This window comes from Esox lucius, chromosome 5 (assembly GCF_011004845.1).
Source record: "Esox lucius isolate fEsoLuc1 chromosome 5, fEsoLuc1.pri, whole genome shotgun sequence".
NCBI lineage: Eukaryota > Metazoa > Chordata > Actinopteri > Esociformes > Esocidae > Esox > Esox lucius.
In genome coordinates this window covers 9,972,629-9,992,163 of record NC_047573.1, presented here as the reverse complement: position 1 = coordinate 9,992,163, position 19,535 = coordinate 9,972,629, and the positions used below count along the sequence as shown (strand labels likewise).

The 19,535-nt window shown below is 44.0% G+C and overlaps 1 protein-coding gene across 27 annotated transcripts in view; it reads left to right on the top strand.

Moving 5' to 3' along the window:
* The window catches only part of tcf7l2 (transcription factor 7 like 2), an 88,132-nt gene that overhangs the window by 44,717 nt on the left and 23,880 nt on the right, over positions 1 to 19,535 (top strand). The gene's annotated exons all lie outside the window — the stretch shown is intronic.

Sequence of the window (19,535 nt, the reverse complement as noted above, 5' to 3'; positions counted from 1 at the left end):
GAATACCACAAGTGCACCAGGCTCTGGCCACATTGCAAACAAAAGCACAAGAGGTACGAGAGTTGCATCTTGGGAAGGAGGAAAAAAATAACTAACCCACTACCAAAGTCTCCAAAGTCCTCAGCAGTGGAATAGCTGTCAAAAAGCAAAAAGCAGCTTACTTTTCATACATTATTAACATTATCTAAACACATTATTTGTGTATTTATTCATTCATTTGTCTTGTTAACATCCTTTCTGAGTAAAATAAACAGCACGGATGCAGCGCGGCCCGAGCGGCTGTGTGACAGTTGTGTGTTTGAGATTTGAATAAAAAGCCGTTAGGCGTTGTGATTGGAGCGAGACAGGCGTGGTTTGCGGACACACGACAGGCTCTTCTTTACAGGCTCATTAAGGGACAGTGAGGCGATGATGTTGAATCTGCGCAGGCTTTACCGGCCTGCCTTTTCCTTTGAACACCGTCGGCCTCTTATCTGCGACATGCTCTGTTCCTCTCTAACAAGACAATTTATTTTGTGCTCGGCAGAAACCGGGAAGATGCGGCTTGTCCGCAGAATTCGGCAGCTTTTGTTGTGTTTTCCCCCGACTTTGTTGGAAAGCCCAGCATTTTGGTGAGCGTCATGGCGAACTGAGATTTTAATTGGAACTTTTGGCACTGTCTCCATCTTGTGTTGAAATGGCAGACAAGTGACTTGCTGGTGGTGTGGCCGTGGGACGAGCTGATTGGTGTGTAGCGAGGCAGGGATAAATCAACTGGCAGCCTGAATGGCTCAGCGGATTCTTACTGGCATTCATTGAGACCATAGCCGTTGTGTAAAAAAAAAGAAAAGAAAAAAGAAAGGATTCTTTCTTCCTGGAGAAGAGTCTAATATAACAGACAAAAGACGAACGCTTCCTAGTTTTCTGAAGTATGACTCTTTCTCTCGTTTTCTAGTGTGGTTTTTCCATATGGCTGCCATTAAATGAACAAACGCATTTGATTTTTTCCCTTTTACTATCCCTACCATGCACTTTGTTGATAAGCTGCCTATAGGGCAGACTGAGAATAAATACCAGGAGACCCTTTTGACATGCTAGTCTTGACGGCTGCTAAAACACTCGTTAAGCTCTTTTGGCCGCTGCTGCTTGCTGTAGCTAACGCGGACCACATGCTCCACTGGATCTGCATAAGCACACCTGTTTGAACTACAGATGACCTTGCTCGGTACAGCAGACTCAGTCCTGGTGTACATTTAGCACCACACGCTCAAGGCAAACGGGTTGACAGGGGAGGATCTACGTACAGGGGGGCCCAGGGGAAGGGGTCACATTGAAGTCATTGTAATCCTCCTCACACTGATGTGGGTTTCGTGTCTGGCTGTGTCAGACTGATTCTGTGAGTTTGTGTGTGTGTGTGTGTGTGTGTATGTGTGCGTGTGTGCGTGTGTGCACTGTCTCTAACTGGGCTGGTAGTCAGCACTGCGTAATTACCTGGAAGGCTGCCACAGAGCCCCCCCCCCCCCCCCCCCCAGAGCAGACAGTTGTGGAGGGGGGTGTCTTATGCTACACGGGTCACTTTCAAACACTGCGTCTTGACTGACGAGCTGGAGGACCCGTAACACCAGTTACGGTGCCGGGATGAAGGGAGGGGCGATGATGACAGAGGCTACAGAGAGACGATTCAGTTGGATACACTGGAGAGAGAGAAGAAAAAAACAGGCTAGGAAATGTGTCAGACTTCATGGCTTGTAACATGCTGTCTGTCGGCGCTAATCCGTTAGCCACCATGCTAACACCTCATGTTCCTCTCGTCCTTAGTAGCCCACCTTCTTCTGAGCGGGCGCTCTCACAGCACACACTCTACCCTGCATTGGCGCGAGCCTGTGCGCTGTGGGTGCGTGCCGTGGTGTGGGCCTGCCTCTCTCTCTCTCTCGCTGTTTTAATTGTTATATCTCCTCACCCTTTATATAAGCAAAAAGGGAGGCCTCGGCAGCTCCAGGAACATCAAAGGCTACCTCCCCCAGTCTTACAAGTTGCCCGTCTCTTTGGAGGAGTAGGCTCTAGAGAGCGAAGGGGTTTGAGAGGCAGCGCTGAGTCCCGACTGGAATGAGTTTGATGGGCTAATTGTAGCCCCCAGTGGACACAGCTGCACATCACAGAGAGGACTGGCTGAATGAGTCTACAGCTCTGCTCTTCATGGGAATTAATGGCCACCGCAAAGACTCCCACCATCCCTTGCTCCCTCTCTCCTCCTCTGTCGCTCTGCCCAAACTGTTTTCCTCGGTCTCCCCTTGCTCTCCTTGCCTTGCTCCATTATGGGGAATGAATAGACGCTGTAGGAGCTCTGGTTCGTTCCCCTCTTCCTCTCACCGCTGTTCCCCTCTCTACTGGCTCTCTTCACTCAACATAAAGAAGGAAAAGAAAACAGCAGCCCCTCGCTATCTGCAGTTGATTTGTAGTTTTTTTGACTGGGCCCTGAGTGAACGTATCCTGGTAGCATTCAAGTCCACAGGGCCCCCCCCCCCGGCAGCGTAGGTCACGGGCTGGCCCGCCGTGATGTCATCGCGTGGTAACCAAGTCGCTCGCCACATCTGAGGGGCATTCTGACCGCCTGGAATCTGGGTTTTTACCGTAGAGGGTAGAACAAAGGGACCCAGAGGCCGATGCAGACAAATGCACACATATAGTGCTACTACCACGACTGCCAAGCACCACCACTGGAGCCGTGATCAAAACAGGATCTCTGCAGCTTTGAACTACCCCCCCCCCCCCACACACACACACGCGCGCACACACGCACACAACCCCCATCTGCATTAAACACAAATCAATAGATGAAACTTTGGAGTGTAGGTACCAGTTTTCTGCTTTCTTCCCCCCCTCCTCTCCAGCAGTTTAGTACACCACGCCGCTAGAGTAAAGCACAGTTAAAAGAGAGAATGGTGCTGGAGATGACACTGTCAAGGAAGTGCCTCGTGTTACCAAGGGCCCCGGCTGGGAAAATCAATGGGAGGGAACACTTCCACACACGGGAACAGCACAGAGGGAGGGAGAAAGGAGAGGAGAGGAGGGGGGGGTTTGGACCAAAAAAACGAGAGATTTGTTTTACCCAGAGAGAGAGAGAAGAGAAGAAAAGAACGACTTCAAAACATCCTGGAGAAGAAAAAAAAAAAAAAAAAAAGAGTTATTTGGTGATGTTGAGTTGTGCGGTTAGGGTTTGTTTTATCCAACTGTGCGAAAATGCGTGTAGCTGTCGTTCAGGTCTCTTTTTGTTGGGGTGCAAAGACTACTCGTGGCACGCCCAAGGCACTCGGTTCGCATGGATTCCTCGAAGGAGGACGACATTGGGTTGTAAATACTCCACAGGAAACGCCTAGGCATTATTCAGACTTAAAAATGAAGCAGTAGTGTGAAGCTGTGCTGGCCAATGAAGGTCATTGTGACTGACACAACTGGCACCTCGGTGATGGCCCTACGCTGCCCAGCACGCCGAAGGACTGGGAGGGAAGCATTCTCACTTTCCACTTTTTGTGAGGCTTCCTGTTTTGAAAGCCATTAAGGAGCAAATTTCCTCACAGCAAGAGCCAAAATAAAAAGCCCTGGTCTTTTGAAATGTGTCCAAGCACAAAACATGAGGAAAACCGAACGATAGCTATCTGTAAACATCCCCGCGGTGGGGTCGGGCGAAAGGGGGGCGATTGTGGAAAACGACGCATTCATTTGAGGCACGTTTTTTGATGCGACGATGATTGATGAAAGATGCGCCGGTGTTTTGTGCCATCACAGCTGTAGTATTACGCTATTCACACACACAAGTATCCCAGGGCATGGTCACGTGACTACTGTATCTGCCCCGCTCCAGATTGCTTTGTGTCAGGCATTTTCCCTGTCAGATTTCAGACAGGCGGTATTTATAGTCTGCTACTTTTGTCATTGCCCTATTGATCAATTGATAAGTCAGCTGTCATGAAAAGTATGATTGATATTTTGTAGGCTCAGCATTACCGAATGGCTACGCTGGCACACTGTGCCGCCTGCCGGGGTGACAGGTAGTTCAACCCCCCCCAGGATGGATGGTCGGTGTGTGGGTCAGCCGCGGTTTGCTCGGCTAATCTGAACTGCTGCGGGTCTAGTAATTGTAGTGTAATGGCGTCTGAGGTCCGGTCACCTGGTTAAAGTTGTCAGGGCACAGCGAACAGCTTTGAACCCGGGTTTGGTTTTCCACACCTCCATCGTGGCAGCCTGTTTAGTCTAGCAGTCCGTCCGTCGCCTGTTCTCCTAATGTCTGCCTCCGTTTTGTCCCTCTCCTCAGAGTAATGCCTCGGTTCCCCTCAGCCAGCCTGGCTGTGTTTGGTGCTCCTCCGCCCACCCCCCCCCACCACCCCCACCCCCACCCCCACCCCCCACACTCCCCTCGCTGCCCCCAAGCCTGGCCGGCCTGTGCCTCTTAATAAAACCGACAGGCTCTAATTGGACTTAATTGCACCCTTTGGGCATCGTCGAATGGAGGGTTGCTAAACAAACTGCAGGCAGGCCAGCACTGAAGTATATGGGAGTGTTTCTCAGCTTACAGTACATAGGCCTGCGTGTGCGTGCGTGCGTAAATGCGTGCGTGCGCCTGCGTGTGTGTGTGTGTCAAACTGGTTAAGTGTGTTGATGTGAGTATATGTACTACTTGTACGTCCGATTTGTCAGAGGTTGATTTGATAGGGGATGTATGACTGCAAGGTGTGTGTGTGTGTTTTATTTGGGTGCATGCTGAATTTGGAGGCTGAAGCAACACATTCCTCCCTCACGACAAGCAAACAGTACAAGAGAGCACAAGCCTGAGAATCTCACCCATTCAGCCCGGCAGCTACATGTCTGTGGGATCTCTACCAATGAATACTGTTTGACATTAAAACCCAGAGTCTCTGTGTCTTTGTGGAGGTCTCCAGAATGTCAGGTGTGAAAATACCTTTTAAATTCCATTGAATGAAACAAAAACATGACATAAATCGCCTCCACAGTACTACATTACAGGGCAAAAAAAAACTAAACAAAACGCCGCTGCCTGGTGCGGCGGCCATTTTGGAGCTAGTCATCCTGGTGGCACCGGCTGTTGGTTAATGGACAGGGGCGGGTTGCGCGACTGCGCTTCCCCCCGGATGGTCAGACGTGGCGGGCATTCTCCACAGGGGCCCCCTTCGGGGGTCACTGAACACAATCGATTGAGAGCTCTGGAAGCAATTCAATCATTGAAATGGCAAGGCCAGGCTTGTGTGTGGCGCCACTGACCCCGAAACCTGCAGCCAGAAAGGATAGGGAGATAATCACATTGGAGCTGAGCACAGGGCCGCCTGGCTGTTGTGGCAGCGCGTCAGCCGCACTGCACTCACTCTTCTGGGCATTTGTTCCTCTTCGCCTCCCTCTCAGTTGCAGGTTGGATTGGTATGCTCCGGTCGCTCTTCAGACGCCAATGTGACAGGGCTACTGCAGGGGGTAAAAGAAAACACACACACACAAAAAAAACAATGGGTAAGGAGAAATTGTCTTTAGGAATATACAAATCAGCAGCGGTACGTTTGGAGCTGTTACGTCCTGTTGGCCTTGTAGGGTGTTCACGCGTGCCTCTGTTTGAGTGTGACAGCGTTTGCAGAGGCTTTTGGGCCAGCTGCTCTTGAGTTGTTTAATAATGCGTTGGGAAAGACAGAGCCCAGCAAGTCTGGTAGAGCCTCATTACAGAGAGCTTCTGCTGAACTGGGGTGACTGGGAGTCTTCACTGACTCTCCCTCTGTAGGAAAAGAAACAGAGCACATAATTAACATGTACAGCCTGGCCGGGCCTGAATATATAGACTGAAAATATAGAGGGCCACCAGGACAGTGTCCCTCAATCAGGACCTGTGGTTGGTGTTGAACTGCTGCATATTCCAGACCTGTGTGTGTCTGTGTCTGTGTGAGTGTGTCACTGGGAGATGAGGTTATGTGTGAACGCTCAAACATCTGTGTATGTCTATGTGTGTCTGTGTATGTCTATGTGTGTCTGTGTATGTCAATGCATGTCTGCGTTTGTCTGTGTATGTCTGTGTTTGTCTGTGTATGTCTATGTATGTCTGTGTATGTCTGTGTATGTCTGTGTATGTCTGTGTTTTTCTGTGTTTGTGTATGTCTGTGTATGTCTGTGTTTGTCTGTGTATGTCTGTGTTTTTCTGTGTTTGTATATGTCTGTGTTTGTCTGTGTATGTCTATGCATGTCTGTGTTTGTCTGTGTATGTCTATGTATGCCTGCGTATGTCTATGTTTGTCTGTGCCTTTAGTGCAGAGTGTGAGTCTCCCTCTCCCGTCTCTCCACGCAGCGCCCTTGTCAACTTGCCCGATGTAGAAGGCCATAGTGTTATCCTGACAGGACGTGTCATGCATCCCAGCATTAAGCCCAATGCGCCTCTAATGGGACCTATCCATCAAGTGAGGGGGTGGTGCCTGGGGAATGAACATGGATTGAATTACAGATGTTAAGTGAGGTTGTTGGTGCATTGTGGAGAACCCGTAATTACACTGTCATGAGTACTGAACCCCTTCCACCAGAGGGGAACCTTAACACAGTTGCACTTGTGTTAATGACAAGGTATTTCATACGGTAGATTTACCTCATGTAGTTCCTAATAACAAGTGACTAGTACAGATGTTCCGTGGGAAATTAGGTGTGTGTGTGTGTGTGTGTGTGTCTGTGTGTGTGTGTGTGTGTGTGTGTGTGTGTGTGTCTGTGTGTGTCTGTGTGTGCTTGTGTGGTTATTTTTGCCTTTTAAAACTTTTGGACGTAGTGCGTTTTCAGGAAACCTAAATCCATTAACTAGTTAGCGAATTCTAGATGGGAATTTTATGTTCTTACCCCCAGGGCCTCTTTATGTACCACCCAACATATGTACCTACACATCACAGGTCTTCTATGGTTATCTGTCTGTAAGGGAGCCATCTATACCCACTTCTTCGCCATATATGAAGAACGTATGGTTCAGTAATCATAGGAAGGCAGGCTAAGCAAACAAACAAACATGGACATAAACAAACAAACAGACACGGTGAGATCAACGCAGCCATTTTTTCAACTCTGTGTGAAATGAAAATTGGGCTGAAGTGTTTAATTAAATAAGTCGTTGTGGAAACTCCAGGAAATGGCTTAATTTCATATTGAAACACATGACTCTGGGATCTTAGCGAACCAATTAACCCCAGCGCAGCTCATTAAAATGTGGCTTTCATAGCCAGGAGCAGCGACTTATCTGCCAACACGGGACATGAAAGCGCAGATTTGTAAATCCCAAACTCTAAAAGTAATTGGAAAGGTAGATACGAAGGGAAGTAATCAAGTGACATGGACAAACTTTAATGGACTAAAAATGGAAGTGATTATAAAGAGTAACGACTCTAAGATTTAGTGTTCATCTAACATAAGCTTTCTATGAAGAGTGTTTAACAAAAATAAATAGTTAGTTACTTAACGGCAGGGAAATATATGAAGAATTCTGAATGAAATGTGTGATGAGCAAGGCTCAAGGTTAGTGTTTTGTGTAAATGAGTGGTTATCCTGGATGTAGAGTATATTCTCCATGGCATGTTCACCAATTACACCACACAAAAGAAAGATGAATTTCTTGCTTGTAAAATCAATATGAAAAAATTGTTTAAACAGAATGCTGTGTAAATATATATGTGTGTGTGTGTATATATATATATATTTATTTATTTTTTATTTATATTTTTTTATTCATATATTAGTATTTAACACAGAAGTATTTGCATTAGGGATCCTAAAATATACTGAAGGAATTTTAAACTTCCAGGTGTATAACTGCTCTTTCTATCTATCAGTGTACTGATAATAAGAAGAATGTGATTTAAATCCCTGCACTATATTCCATGAGCCTTGATCCTTCACCTGATAGTTATATTTGGTGAAGAACAAATAAGACGTTTCCTGTACCCGCCGGGAGTCCTATGGGTGGCCCTGATGGCTCGTTGAAGAGGTATCCGCTAGAACAGACAGTGGCAAGTCATGGCCACCGTCTGTCTGTCTCTTTATCTCATTGAAAGTCCATTAGTGTCACGTCACAAAAAACATTTTCTGTCAGTCATTACTTGCCTTGAAAATAGTAATTGTGTGTGGTCGGCCCTGCTCTACCACCTAAAACAAATCTCTCACTGTGAATCCTTTTGTGAGGGTTTAATTAAAGCAATCTAATGGGTTAATGGTATTTAGAGGCACTACTCAGCTTTGTCCATACAGACGTCTTTATCTCTCTAGTTTGTGCGTGTTTGTGCGCGTGTGTGCGCGTGTATGCGCCTGTGTGTCCGCACGTCACCAACCCCCTTTACCCACAGCCGCGCAAACAATCTCTGTCATCTGCATCGAAATTATTGCAGGCGGATAAAGCGAACCGTTTGACCATTCTCAGTGATTTAATCCGCTACAGGCCGGTGAAAGCACACGAGGAACATGATCATATCCCCGCTTAAATGGGAACGATCACTGTTGTATGTTCAAAAGTCTTTTAGCGGGTACTGCAAATACACTTTGACTCATTGTTTCTGAATTCAGTCAGAATGTTTTAGCCATATTCACATTGCTGTACATTAAAATACAGGTCCCTGGACCTAATGTCATTTTTTTTTTCTTTTTTCTGTGGTGCGGACAGAACGTAGACTGATGGACTAGGGTGAAGTGTATTGGTTACAGCCCACTTGCTGTACACCAGCAGTCCCCCCTTGGCTAGAAGGCAAATAGAATCCGAAATCTGATTAGCCCCATTATAAAGAGTGATATTTTCATCCCGCCGATTCTCGGCACTGTGTCAGAGCACTCCACCGCTTCAGTGCCGGGAAAAGCCTGCTCTTTTGACAGATCGTAGATATGCCCAGCGTGGCTTGTTTGGACATCCCTGTCTGTTGTGACGTGGAAGACAAGACGGCCAAGAAAATAAAAAGCAACTAAATAATGTCAAAAGATCACAAATCAATGGGCCGGAGGAATGTGATCCGTGTGCCTCTGCCTGTGATCAGCCCTCTCCCCCTGGTATTACGAGTGCCTTTCCTCGGACACTAAAGTTGCTTTTGTTCACTCCATCGGAGATGTAACTCAAGCACGAGGAAGCCGTCTTGTTTGGATATCAGCAAAAATGTAACCTTTTACTTAAAGGTTACTATCCCGAGATTTATTTACATGTTCATCAATGTTGGGAAATGCTAAGAAAGGTTTATCAATGTGGGGGTTCATATTTCAACGCACTTAGTGATGTAATGTGTGATGTAAAAAGCAGGAACTGATCAACTGAAAAGAGCTGATGTACTTTATGGTCATTAATATGGTTCGTTTTTTTTTAATAGTATATCATGTATCCATTGTTCAGTAATGGAACAAAAATATTGCATTTAAAAGCAAGGTTAAATTAGGAATGGCTGCTATACAATGCTACATTACAAGACTTTTCAGTACATTCGATTTTGGACATGGAAGCTTTAACAAATTTTATGATAAGATTAGGAAAGACTAAATGAAAAGAAATAAACAGATTTTCTACTAGATGTGTCATGGTTAGGGTTATATAATTGGATGTTTTTAATTACTTTTATAATAAAAGTGGTATGTTAAGTCATTATACAGAAGGTATGTTTTTTTGGAGACAATAGGATGGTCAGAGGGGTTATTTATTATCTGTGCTTCCATTGCTGGAAAATTTTGGATTTCTTTAAAAGTATTATTTTACGGGGTTGGATTTAGCTTTTCACGGCTTCAAGTTCTGTGGAAGAAGTTGGGAAAATACAGCACCACCATGTTTTCTATGGCCCACTGAGGCCACCAGATAGAAGCAGGATTAAAAACACACAAAAAAACAATTCCTGGACATTTCTACAAGATAAATTAAATTTCTTTGCTATTTGGAGGTCTTCTTTGAAAAAGCAATTGTAATGAACACATTCAGAAACCGGAGAATAGATTTCCCCTCAGCTTCAAATAAGTCTGCGTTATCGGACTCTGTCATTCGCTCCTTCCCATTTTCGAGCTGCTAATTGATGTTTTTGATGTTGGCGAGAAAATTGAAGAAAATGTCATGTGTGAACCAGCGCGGAAGTTAATAAGATTGACTTCGTTGACTGAATTCACAATGAGCGAAGGAGAGGCGTGTAATGGGGACCACTGCGAATTTGCCCGTCGTCTTCGGAGGGGATGAAATCGACACCCCGCATGCTATAGGCCCGAAGCGGTCGATATGGGAAGATGGAGCATTTGCGATGGTCGCTCCCCCAGCCAAACCCCCCACCCCCCACCCCCCCGCCCCAAATCTTTTTTTCTTGGCTGTTGTTTCTTTTGGTGTTTTGTTTTCCCACTTTGCTCTATGGAGTTTGTGATTCGTGCGTATAAGCAGCTGTTTATCCAGAGGGCTCCTGCCCCGGACCAGGCCTAACAATTCTGTGGAATCGTCTCCCAGGGCTGCCTCCCCCCCTTGCTCCAAACAATGCTCATTCTTAATGCTGTTTTGAGTCTGAAAAGCCACAGAGCTTTAAAAAGGTTAGATTAAGATATGGCTAAAAGATGCACCGATATCAGTTAGGGTCATTGCATATGCTTGGGCGATGTGTAACAGAGCTCAAACCCAAATCCCCTTGAATAAAAGGATAGAAGCACCACCATGGAAGCTCCATCTTGAGCCATTTATCGAGCGTTGGCTAAAAGCCGAGTGTAGGTCATTGTTCTAAAATTCTCTTCACTTTTTTCCTCCTCGTTTTATTCTTTCTTTTTATTCTCCTATTTTATTAATTTCCAAATAATTAGACGTTACACATTTTTATTACTTTCTTTTTATTTATTTTAAAGTATTTATTTGTCGATTGGCATTACGGTAAGGTGTAACGGGGTTTCAGAGTTTTTAATTAGGGTGCGGATTAGCCGAGTTTGGTTCAGCGCCTCTGATTCTTTTCCTCCAGCCTTTAGGGGACTGAGCTAAAACCCTAATACGGCCAGTACCCCCAAGCGGTTCTCTTTTTGAAGACACCGAACAAAAAAAAAAGCCCTCCGCTAGCGTTCGGCCCTCCGAGGATCGTGGGTAAGGGACATTATTCTCGGAATAGCCAATTAATTCCGCTGGCAATGATGATCGGTTAGCGCTTCTTCCCTCCACCCCTCCACAATCCCCCCCGCCCTCAACTCGCCATTTGAAATGCTAACACAATGAAATATTTTTCTATTGGTCCGTGTCCCTGGGCTAAGCCACTGCCGTAGGCAGAGAATTTCATCGACTGATGAGACCAGAGGCAGGCCCGATAAAAAGGTTACCTGTACGTGACATGCACTCCAAGTAGCTAGCGGTACCTTGAACTCGAAAGTTCTGTAAGTTGACTTTTTATCGTTAGCGAGGCCACACTTCTAGCAAAGGCTAGAAATGAAGCATGCGTTGTTACTGTTGCCGCATAATCGAAAAACAAAGCAACGTGACTAATTCTTCACTGAACGATTTTCTTTGTTTGATTGTGTCGCTTCTCCGTTGTATTTTATTTTTTTCTTGAACGGCTACATTTTCAGTAAATTAGCTTTTAATCAAAATATATGCTTTTAAGAAGAATGTTTTTTGCAAACTTAATTAAGATTTTTTTTTTATAGCTCAATAGGGTGAAAATAAAATGTTTTTCAAAGTAAAATAATTGCAACAACACTGAAATAAATCTATGTAGCGTATTTCTATTTAACTGATTTTAACAACACACATGAACGCTAATCGGTGAAAACGTATTTAAAAATAAATAAATATCTATTTATATATTTATTATCCATTTTCCTTTTTGCATCATTGCTCCGAGACCCGCTTTGTCTGGCTGTACTAGGTGAGAATGAAACGGTACAGGCACACCTGTCACATGAACACTTCAGGGATGGGCAAGGTAGGACGGCAGAGCGGGTGAGGGGAGGAGGAGTGGAGGCCCTTCTCAAATTGTTAGTAAAAAGACACGGCGCGGAATAGGTATATACTGTAGGGGTTGCCGCAGTACCCCCCAACCATATCTCTCAAATTCACACACGCACACACTCTGCTGTCTACGAGGACTAAGGCAGGTGGCTCCCCATGGCTGCGGCTTCATGACAACATGCCATTAGAAATAGCAGGCCTGTTGATCAATCCTGCCGACATGACAGCTTCGCCGCGAGGCCTGGCTCTTTGAGTGCCGGCGCTGCGGCAGCTCCCTCTCCCGTTTCTCCCCACTAATTGGTGAAAGTTCTCTTATATATGCTGGTGGCACAGGGCTTTCTCCTCCCTCCTCCTCCTGCTCCTCTTTTTCTCCCTTTCCTTCTTCTTTTGCTTTTCCTCCCCTGCCCCCCCATCCACCCCCCCCCCCCCCATCCGTCCCGCATAAAAAAAAAATGTTACTTTAACGTTGTCACAATGGGAATGAGAACTTTTAGTCAGACACTGCAACTGGGTTAGGGAGAGGATGCGCCCGCCTGAGGCGTCGTTCCTTCTGTATTTACAGCAGGTCTGGGTTTGACATTGACTCGGCATTGGACATGGACGCCAGACGGGCACGTCACCAGGATAAAAAACAAACTCTCATTTTGAGGTGGTCTTCTCGCAAGGAGAATGAGGTCGCGAATGTCCAACTCACGTTAAATGTTCTTTAATATTGTCAATTCACCCCGATGCTGTTTAAATGCAAAATCATATTTAAATGTAGTTGTCATTCAGTGTCACGTCATCAAATTTGAGGCCTATTTAATTGTTGCGTCTCAACGACAGCTGCACGGCAGCGTAAGTATTTGCATGCATTCAATTCGTGGTATAATCCGTCTGTTTATCAAACAGAATTAAGTTGAACAGTAAAAAATGTCAAAACAATTGTCAGGAAATCTCTCTGTAGCCTGCTGACTGTCATGGTTGCGCGGCGGCGGTGTTTTAATCCACCGGCGTCTCTCCCCTCCGTCTTGAACACCACCCACTCTGAGACTCCTCTGAACTAAATAAATGAGTGCGGGGAGGGGGGAGATAAACACACATTAAATGTTTAACTGTCTCACATTTGTCATCTGTTTACCCCTCTTAATTAAACAGACACAGCTTATCCCTGGCACACTGCAGAAACACACACACACACACACACCTGGCAAGCTCAGCCACAAACACACACACACACATATACGTACACACCTCTGGAGCCTGAGCACAAACACTGTCCTGCCTATGATTCATTTAGCCGTTAATATTTATTTTAGTCGGCCCTAGTGGGCTAGTGGAGGCAGAACCTGAGATCTTGTAGCTCTGGTGTTTATGGTGGGTCTTGTTGATATCCATTTCCCAGCCCTTCTAGTAGTGGAATGGACAGAGAAAGGGCAGGAAGAAAGGGCTTCTAGTAGTGAGTGGGCTTGGCGTTGCGTTCATTAAAATACATTCTATAGAGGGTTTGCCTGAGAAAGACCGTGTTCCGTGGGCTTGTCTGGATTTGTTTATGTCTCCAAATGTAATTGTGATTTAGTATGAAATGAAAACATTAAGGACTACCTCCACCCAGTGGTACAAAAGGAGAAAAAACACCTCCCAGGTATGACTGGTGTTCTGCGGTATGTAATGTGGGTGTGAAGACATACCTCAGAGGCCATGGAGACGGATGGGGGGGGTTCAGCACACAGTATCGTTATATATCCAGCTCTCTGTATTGTTTATGTTACCCTTCCAACATCACATACTGTATACACGGTCAGGAGCCCCCCCCCCCCCCGCCATCAACATCCAATTTTAATGGTGACACCTTTAGAAGACGCAGAAGCGCGTAGCCGGTGTGAATGTGCCGTTTCCGATGCGTCCTACGCCGCCAGGCAGAGTGTGTGTTTTCACGCATGTGTTGGTACGTATCAAACGGCAGATCTGCAGCGCCGTAGAAGCTACCGTCTCCGTGTTAATCATGCCCTTAAATCTGCCGCAATTACCAGTGTGCGGCGGTACGGTAGAGCTGTGCCAGTTCTGCAGGCTGCCGGTGCTGAAGCCCGGGCCTCGGGTGTGAGGGAGAGAGGAGACCAATTGGGGGGTTCCTCACAAGCCCCGTTACCAGATCCGAGGCGAGAAGGGATCAAAGCGGCTTGTTTTATGTGGCTCGCGTGAGACTTTGAAGCCGCCGAGTCACCTGCAGCACTCACTTCATCAAGTTCACTAGTTTCTTAATAGCAGATCAATAAGTTTCAAAGTCAGAGAGTTAATTTGATACTAGTGCTGATGTGATCACACTGGGCCTCAGAGCCTCCTGCTCTCCTCACTCCTCACCAACACTGGACCTCTTTTACACTTTAAACATGCATGACGATGCGGAGGGCTTCTCCACTTGCTGTTTACTCTTAAACACAGGCTGCACTGAAACACATTTTATTGGGCAGCGTTTTGGTATCCTTAAAATTACTAGATAATTCTTCCAATAACTTACAAAATTTTTTGTTGTGTAATTAAAATAATACTAATAGTACTCATATTATTCATAATAAATTATTCAATAATAATGATTATTATTATTCTAAAATAATAATAATTATTATTATAATATGAAATAATAATAATACTGTAATAATTAGGCATTTTTATATTCAAGTTGACAGACATGCATTTATGTCAGTGTCATATTGTCAGATACTATACTATATTTATGAGAAACTCAGTCATTTAAAATATTTTTGTGTGTGTGTATATATATATATATTTTTTGATATATATATATATATATATATATATTGTTAGGATTTGTTATAGAAATATAGAAATGTTAAAATAATATTGTTAAACTAAATTACCTCGCATTTAAATTACAGCTCTTAATATATTGTTTGATACATTTTGTTTTACATTTAATTACATAATACTATTATTAATACTACATATCATGCTTACTTTGAGGTAAAATATAATAAATATCTTATTAAATCCCAGCCGTATGCTATGCTTTACAAGGCGCAGTACCATGTGTGGATGGAGCGATCCCAAGCTACTTCGGTCATTTTGGTAAAATCCCACCGTCTGTATTTTGGGCGATGATGCAGGTGGGCTGTTGGGGTCGGATCGGTACCTTCAGAACAAAAGCCCAATTTAGAATGTTCATCTAAGGGTTGCTAATGGTATTAGTGGACCGACGGGGTGGTCGGCAGGGGCCCGGCACTCCAAGGTGCGCCCACAGCTTGACCCTCGACCGTTAACAATTCACCCGGCCGGTGGCATTAGTGCCCCACATCTGTCCCTTTTCACACACTGTGCCTTTTTCATTGTATTTCAATGTGGCATTTTCCAGAGAAAAGATAGAAATGAAGTCAGCGAAAGAACCCTGAAAAATGGTGAAAAGAACCGGTATCACAGTGTAGATTTTCTGTTTTATTTCAAAATCGTACGTAAGAAGACAAAATATTTTTATTGTGTGTCTCTGTGTGTGTGTGTGTGTGTGTGTGTGATTTGTGCTTTTTTTGTTCTTCAAAAACACGCAAAAACATTTGCAATGGACATTGGATTAAAAGTTAGGAGGGAACTACATGGAATTTTAGCTGCCGAGTTTCTCAGCGAGGAATCTGTTGATGCACTATTTAAAATGGATATTTAATGACACCTTTGATATTATTCTGGCCAATCTCGATCGGAAATACGCAATTTTCCAGACATGGTGTTTTGTGTGCACATTCTTGCTTTTTCGTGCTATATTTCAGGCTTTTCAGGATAAGGTTCTCTGGTTTCTAATGTAACGGTGTAAGCAGATGGGTCATAGGACGTGGAGAAAGGGCTTCCCGGTTTGAGCTGAAGTAGTAGTAGCGGCGGTGGAGTCTGCCTGTGTGGTCCGCGGTGGTCGGCATTGTTTCGGCGCTCCACGGTAGAGCACTGGCGCTCAAGGTTTTTCATGACGTTTTCATGTGGAATTATTTACTACATCAGTGTCTATATCTCTCATTCCTCTTCATTCCAGCTCAAGTTAGAGAAAAAAAAAAATAACCAGGACAAAGTATTCCAGGAGGATGGGAGAAATGAATTCCAAGATTTCTGATTCTATCAAATGGAGGGATAAAAAAGAAATATGTATACTTGAATCATCATTTTGGACTGCTGTCACAGAAAATATTTGTAATTTCTGTTGTCAGTCCTTTCAGTAAAACAGACAAAATTGTGAGTCAGAATCCTCCTTTTTTTCTGATGTTCCTCCATCTTACGCTCAATGAAACCTTGCTTCATTAAAAGTGTATTAATCTTGTCTTTTGTCTCCAGGGAGTCACCTTATGATGATGTTGTGTCTTTTTCTTTAAATTGTTGTAGAAAAAAAATCTCCCAGATTTGGTCCCTGTCAGTCAGAAATAATTGTGTGCTTAATCTTGTCCCTGATGGATGACTTGGAGTTCAGCAATGGGCCAGCTCCAATGACAAATACAATATTAATATTCATTAACTGCTTTGACAATGCTAATTTTGATGCAGTAGTAAAGGGCCTTCCAAAGTTAGCGGCCAAAGCATCAGAGCTGCGCAAGGTGGCAAGATAATTTGTGCTGGTTTACTGAGCTGAAAGCTTTTAAAGCCTTAAGGAAGGGTGAAAAAAAGCTAGGTACCACAAACAAAATAAAAGAGAAAAGGAAAAAGTTCAGACGCATTGGAAACCAGGACTGCGGAAGTAATACGATCAAGAGACGGCTACAAAAATCTGACACCTCCAATGCCACATCTTTGAGCAAATCTATTTTTTTTATTTAAACAAAAAGTTGCAACCAAAGAAACAACATAACATGGTAAGTCAGCACATTCTCATTTTGTTTAATCTTTTTGATCTTTTCAATTATCGCCATTTGAAGATCAATAGTACATTTTTTCTGCTATGGTTAAAAGGCTCACAGCGGTGGTGGTGTGGATGGTCGGATCACGGCTTTAAGAGTGGGCTTCCTCTCTTCAAGCCACCAGTTGGCCGGGCTTAATTTCCTATTGCCAGTTCGCTAGGAACCATACCAGCTTGTTTAGATGTATTAGTATTTTTGTTATTGTTAACTGCTGTTGTTGGCTTGTCTTCTGGCTTTGTTTGACTTTGGTGTTGGCTCCTTTTTCTTCTCGGTTGTCTTTAGAGATTACAGGGAGACAGTGAAGGTTGCAAAGCGGTAACAGTGCGACAGGCTCTTTTGTTATTAAATGTTGTGGTTGGTCTTTTTGGTGTCGTTGTATTTTCCGGAGTCCCTTCATCAAAACCTGGGGTTTCCGGCAGGCGCGACCGGGGGCAACATGACCATAACACCACATACTCGCTGCCGGATCGGATTACTTTCTTTGGCTTTTTCAAAAACACAATTTTTTTGCCCTGTGTTGTATTTTTTGATTTTGCATTTTATTTCGTCTGACTCCGAGTGAATGGAGCGTGGCTAGCATTGGGGATTAATGACATGACGAGGGGAACCCCGCTGTTTGAGTTTAGCCAAGTTAAGGCAACTCCTATAGAAGACTGGAGTACCTTTATGTCTGCCAAGACACTGAAGGAAAGCTTCACCCTCTCCTCTTTCTCTCAATACTTTTTGTTGTTCTTTCAACTTATCAAAGAAAGAGAGATGGACACAAAAGAGCTTATTAGGGGGGGATATGAAGATGGGTGAGGGGGGAAAGAGGGACTGCTGGTCATACGCAGAGGAGAGCAACGCCGCCTAAGTGTGTGTGTTTGTCTGTGTGTTTGTGAATAAGGGGCCCGGTTTGGCCGCTCGCTCCCTTTTTTTTCGGACCTGGATACGCTTGCCATCGCTGGCTGGTGCTTAACCGCGACTTTCCCCTCTTCTTTGGGCTGGTGTGTTATCGACTCAGCCGATCGGGCGTGTGGTTTGCGAGGGGCTGCCGTAGATGCGGTGCTGCCCCCCAGTGGATCAGTGGATGACATGGTGATGGGTGTCTTGTTGTAGTCTGTGCTCTGCCAGAGAGCCAGCATGCTTGTTTTAACCAGGAACCGAGCAGCATCCCAAATACAGCTCTTTTAAATGGTAAGACTTCAACATTATTTATTACCTCCTGTGCTTTATTGTTCGCCTGATGTCGGTATACCTGTCTGGCTATAAATATATATATTTTTTTTTTATTAGAGTTTGTTGACATTATTTTATGTTTACCATTTGGCAATTTATAATAGTTTAGTTGCTAAGTGACAGGTTGAAAGGCTGTTTGATTGCTTTGTCTGACAGACTGACATGATTTTATTAATCTAAGGCAACCCTAATCTAAAATATTATGTATCATTTTGTAAATAATAATGTTAATGAAATTGAATATAAGTCATAACAATTAAGTTATTAAAAATAGTATGTTGTACTTAAATAATTTCTTTATTCTTGTGATGTTTTTATATTTTATAAAAACAAATGCTTTCTAGGTATTCATGTAAAATATTTTTTAAATAGGTTTTCTATTATTGCATTAAATGAAAGTAAATGTATATTATCAGAACATTTTGTATTAAATCAATTATCATGGTATGTGATCACAAAACAATGTGCCTAGGTTTGTCTTTGAGTCAATGCCAATGCCATTTAATGTGCATTCTTGTATTCCTCAAAGTTAAGACCAAATGTGCGGGATTGGTAACGGTTGTCATTCATTGTTGTCAATTCCGGTTTCCTCGTTCTCCCCAGACTTTCTTTTTAAGTTTCTTTTCTTGCACATATTTTGGTCGAGTGCGAAACGGCGGGGAGAGTGGAGTGGGGATGGAGGGTCTTTTATTTCTCTCCTTTTTCAGGGGGTTCATCTCTCCTGTTGGTCGCAGTGTGGCCATTGTTTCCAATGGATTGGGAGCTGTCCATCATTTGCGGGTGAACTGGCAGTTTACTTAAGAAAGTGCACGTGGGACAATAGGAGGTCGCGGGAGTGTGGCGTCCGAGCTGAATGGAGGGAGGGAAGGCAATTAGCCGCCACGTTGTTGGGGCTCTTTTACTTGTCAAGCCGGAGCCTTGTTGCTTTTGTGGGAACCGTGTAAAGGACATTCCAGGGCTTTGTTTTGGCATTATGGGCCTCAGGACTGACTGGCGAAGGCCAGAGAAGAGCAGGGGCAGAAAGAGAGAAAGGGAGAGAGAAAAAAGAAATAAAGTGGTATTATGAAAGCCTTGCGGTAGGTTTTTGCTGCTTCCGTTATTGGGATTTTTATAAATCATATTGTTGCTCAGATTTTGAAACTTGCTGGTCCACCTTTTCAGTTGGAGTTATATTTAAGATATTTGTTTGATTTATTGTCTATAGGTAATTTAAAATGACAGTGTGTTCTGAATATTTTGGGGCAATTCCAAAATGTTTTGTCACCAAGTAGTATTGCAATAATAACCATAATTATTGATTTACTAGAAAACTACATTTTATATTTCCGTTACAGTAAAATATTACATTTGAACTGGGTGAAGCGGGTTGTGTGCAATTTGTTTTATTCACATGCTTATTAATTGGTGAAATTAAAGTAATTAAATGGTCAAAGTGCCAGGAAGTGATAAGATCCAGGTAAGGAGCCTAAATATTCAGAGGAAATTATCAAGATTTAAGAAATGAGAAAGAGAGAGTGAGCGCAGTAGGGGGTACACTC